At 40.7% G+C, this 4,947-nt stretch overlaps 2 non-coding genes across 2 annotated transcripts; both read right to left on the reverse strand.

Annotated features, from left to right (window-relative positions):
* Window positions 1-1,000: 1,000 nt before the first annotated feature.
* Window positions 1,001-1,073, reverse strand: TRNAF-GAA (transfer RNA phenylalanine (anticodon GAA)). Its single transcript has one exon. It is a non-coding gene; the product is annotated as a tRNA-Phe (tRNA).
* A 420-nt stretch (window positions 1,074-1,493) lies between these two features.
* TRNAS-GGA (transfer RNA serine (anticodon GGA)) lies at window positions 1,494-1,580 on the reverse strand. The gene has a single exon. It is a non-coding gene; the product is annotated as a tRNA-Ser (tRNA).
* Between the last annotated feature and the right edge of the window lie 3,367 nt (window positions 1,581-4,947).

The following is a 4,947-nucleotide window of genomic DNA, read 5'->3' on the forward strand; positions in this document are numbered from 1 at the left end:
CAGATCAAGAACTTTTGGACATTGCTACTAGGTCCCCTATGGAGATCAAAACTCGTCTGTGCTCTCCACTAGAGAACACTTCCTCGGGATCCATGTCGGCTCATGCGCTAAGAAAATTTCAAATTGCTCCAATTGATCAGATGGAATTCTCGAACAAGAACTCTCATGAAGCTTCATCTTCTCATTCACTTGATCATCACTCAAAAATTGATGAGTGTTCCTTGATTCAGCCAAGTTTGAATTCCTCATTGTTACAGGCAAAGGGTTCAAATATTCGGTTAATGAAGCATTTTCTCGGTCAGGAGAAATTTGAGGAAAATCAAGCTGTGGATTTTATTCACCTGGGCAGCTTTAAATGCTCACTTAAGGCCCAATATTCCCCAATGCCCCAATGTTTCCTAACATTAGCGATCAAATACGCGCCCCCACATTTGAACTGGCCTCCTATGCTCAGCACTCAACATAAGGCCGACCTGGCCAAGGCCCACTACTCCAAGGAGGAAATTTTGGATCTAGCCACTAATTGGGCTTCGCTTTGCTCTAAATGGAGAAAATGAGGATCATTGACTTAAATTGGAATTGATACCTAGACTACTTGGTTCTAGCTTGCCACCCCAGAAGGCAACGTATACACAAGTATAGACTATAGGTAACACTGTAGGGTACAGCCTTGGGTAGTCTTAGGGTTTTCCAAGATATGATATGATCGGGTTATTTATTAGAATTGGAAATAGCTAGACGAATAAGTAGGCTTTAAAAGGACGAATAAAGTAGGCCTTCTAACTCAAAGTACTCCAGCTTAAGGAAAGACATGCAACATTGGTGATCAACGTATGGAATTTCCGCTATTCCGTTCCAGGAAAACACTTGTTTTTCACGTTTTTCCTTCGCTGTTCTTTCCTGGATTTTTTGTTGATGATTCTTCCCCTTAAAAAAAGCTTTTCCCTATAAAAATATGTGGCCCTTTTCTTTCCCGAAAAGGCATTCATTGTTTGTTCTGTGCCAGGAACCAGATTTGAACTGGTGACACGAGGATTTTCAATCCTCTGCTCTACCAACTGAGCTATCCTAACTATTTATTGTGCATCATCCTAGTAGAGTACTTGTATCAATGTCAATTAAAGGGACTAAAAAGAAAAAAGTATTCTCAAATTGGACTTAGTAAATATCAGGATAATGATATGGATTGTGAATGACTTACTTAATAATAGGGATTACTTGCCTATACTATAATATGTTCATTTGTATGAATGGGATAAGATCCAAAGAAGTCAGTTTGGATCCGTTTGTGAAAGAGTAGAATAAGAAAGATAGTGAATCTTGTTTGAACCATTAATGAAAAATAGAGGTTGGTACAATAGTTAGGAAGTAAAATGGGCTTTTTATTGGGGATAGAGGGACTTGACTTGAACCCTCACGATTTAGAAAGTCGACGGATTTTCCTCTTACTAGAAGTTTCATTGTGGTCGGTAACATTGGTGAATTAACAGAAACGGAAAGAGAGGGATTCGAACCCTCGGTAAACAAAAGCCTACATAGCAGTTCCAATGCTACGCCTTGAACCACTCGGCCATCTCTCCTACATAATCTTATTATTGACCAGAAACTGAGTGAATAGCGAGTTTTCATATCACTAAAGTACAGGTACAACCGATCACAGGTTCCATAGGGAGTTTGACTTCCTTTCCAATTTCATATTTCTCAACAACAACTTCTCTCATCCCCACGGATCTATTCAAAATTCTGGAATCGTCCCATGTTTCTATTTCGATTGTATGGCGTGGCGTATACACGTTATGCAAACAGAACGTATGGTTACTTTACTCTATTTTCTCATGGCTTGTTAAACCTTTATTTTTTTCTTTTTGGATCATAACCAAATAAAAACTTCTAGGATGGGGAAGTTGCCGCTAATCTAGTCTGTGCTTCCAGTATTAAAAAGAAACCAGAAGGGACCCATTGTTTCTGTGCAAGTCAAACAATGATGGAAAAGCATCCAGTATGTAGTCGACATATGCCAACAACCCAAATGCACATATGTTAGTTAGAATCGAATTAGTCTGTTTTTTTGCTATTTCGTACTGTATAATTCCTTTGTTTATGGGATCATTTTCCCCAAGGGTTTCCAATCAATGGGGCGTAGTATAGGTAGTTAGAGAGTGTAGGCTCCCCTAGCTTGAATTCTTTTTACCCATTCTTTGAGAGTGATAGGTTTGATTTTTCCGTACCGTAATAGAAGAGCTCAGAAGAAAGACCTAATTATATAAAAACACGACCATTCAAGCTAAAGATCAGAGGATCCGTAGTAGGACACTCATAGACTTGCCGGGAAATAGAAAATTTGGAATTGGCTTTTCTTTTGCGCTAAAAAACTTGAGGCCTTTTCCCTTATTATATGGCATATCCAGACTTTAATAACCTAGTGCCTGATCGATTGAAAGCAATATTTACTGTCAGATAGAGAGATGCTGATAGGAAAAAGGATGGTATTTACTTATTCTCAAGAATATATAGAAAGGGAAAAGCTTAATAGCCACTATTGATCCCCTGAACAGAGCACATGATTCGGGATCAGGTGCGATGTGAAGAGGTAGCCTAGCCTTTATGAAAGTCAATTGGGAAGTGGAAAGGCAAAACCATTAGTTTAAGTTCCCGGCTTTAGTCCTCTGTGAAGTTCAGTCAACCATTTGAGTCAATTTGGAGTAAATAGTAAGACTTCGGATCGCACCATTCATAATGTTGCATCTCAATACTTGGCATCTTTTTCCCACTGCTGGCTCAGAAATTCGCATTGGTTTCATCGGAATTCATTTATTTCGTTCATTAATTCATTCTGATAGCTACGCAGAGGTCTTCCCTTACGACTCCCGTGCTTAATACGAAAAGCGGTTCTTGTGTGAAAAGTGCCAACTGACTATCTCCTTATTTTCTGATTGTTCTTCTGATAGGAATATTCCCTTGATCAGCTAACCTGGCCCAAGCATAACAATAGTGCATTTCCCCTTGATGGTACGATTTACATATCTTCTACCTCTGCTACTTATGTTCAGGAAGGTTAGTTTAGGCACTCCATCCCTGAGGGCTGCATCAGCTTATCTTTCTAGAAATCCCAGCTATAAGCTAGATCGGTATAAATAGGGCATTAAGCAGCAATAACAGAGATAGCATCCATGAGTTTTTTAATCCATCCTTTAGCATCGCCTGACTCGGACAAGGTGTTTCCTTCCTTCGCAATACCCGGCCAGGGCAATGTAGCTATCCCAATAAGATATGAAAGCTGGGCCACACCTGAGCAAGGAACTTATACATAGAAGTAACAGTAAATGTGCAAGATTTGGAATATGTGTTACATAGAAGTAACAGTAAATTTCTTCATGATTCGGCCATGTTCGTATCAGTTTATCCTCGAGGACGTGCTATTCTGTTGTTGTATGTTGATGATATCAAACTGACTGGTGATTACTCCGTTACCATATCGCTGATCAAGTGTCGCCTTCATCAATTATTTGCTATGAAGGCGCTGACGCGCCCTAAGCCTTTTCTTGGCTTGGAGGTCGCACGTTCTCCTCGTGGATATTTGGTATCTCAGATCAAATAACGTCATGCCTTGATCACTCGAGCTCAACTCAATGATGAGAAGACTGTTGACACTCCCTTGGAGCTTTACGTTAAACTCCGTCCGGCTGATGGCTCACCATTATCTGATCTGACGCAGTACAGACAGTAGGTCGGCAGTTTGGTTTATCTGACGATCTCTTGCCCAGATGGCTTTTCCTAAGAAAGTCAGCCTTTCATGGCTGCCCCCCGGTCAGTTCACTTTGCAGCAGTTCATCGGATTCTTAGATATATTCGAGGTACCTTTTCTCGAGCCATCCTATTTTCCGTCATCGCCTTCTTTAGAGTTGCATGCAACTACTGATGCCGATTGGGCCTTCAGATAGGTGCTCAACTACAGGCTTATCTATTTTATGGGGATACGAGACACTATCTTGGATGAGATAAAAGCAATAGACAGTTGCTCCTTCCACTGCCGAAACGGAGTACCGTGCCATGGCACACTACTAGATAGATTGTATGGCTCCGTTGGTGACTTTCTGATCGCGGGTTTCATTTGAAAAACCCCAACGCCATTCATCTTGCGTCAAATCCGGTCTTTCATGCAAGAGTTTCATTTTTGGCCGCTACTACGTTCGTCGAAAACTTCTTGATGGCACCATCATCTCATTACCTTATTTTTTTCCTTCGACTTCGGCTATGACCAATGCCCCACCTAGCTGAATAGGCGTAACAAAGCTACCTGGAAAAGGCAAGGTGCACCTTAGATTGAAATCGGCAAATTGCGTTTTGCCAGATGGATTCTTTAGAAAGATTCCCGGATAAAGTTTAGTATAATATTTAGTTATAATCTAAATAAACGCGCATACATGGGCGGGCAGGGGGCTCCACTACTTCTTCATTCAGGGGGGGCTAGCCTCATGACTTTCCACTGGGCGAGGGGTGCACCTAACCCACCTACTCACTCATCAATTACGGTGTTCAGCTGACTTGCACAGAAAGACCCCTATTGTTTAGTAATTTGGCGCCCCATCTTTTGATTGACTGTTGTCAACTAATCTTTTCAATGTTCAATTCTACTCTATGTTAGAACATTTCTGTGAATGCTATTTTGATCTAAGTGGTCCTATTCTCTGTCCCGTGCTAGGAAGCATTAATCCTCTTTTCATTCCAAATTCTTCAATAAGACCGATACGATTGATTGGTCTGTGCATTTCTCTTATTACTTTTTTGTATCCCCCTGTTCCTCGGATACAATTCGATCCTTCTACAGCCAAATCTCAATTTGTGGAAAGCCTTCGATGGTTTCCTTATGAAAACATCCATTTGTATATGGGTATAGACGGTCTTTCATTATTCTTCATGATATTGACCACATTTCTGATCCCTATT

The sequence above is a fragment of the Triticum aestivum genome, chromosome 4A, assembly GCF_018294505.1.
Source record: "Triticum aestivum cultivar Chinese Spring chromosome 4A, IWGSC CS RefSeq v2.1, whole genome shotgun sequence".
Classification (NCBI taxonomy): domain Eukaryota; kingdom Viridiplantae; phylum Streptophyta; class Magnoliopsida; order Poales; family Poaceae; genus Triticum; species Triticum aestivum.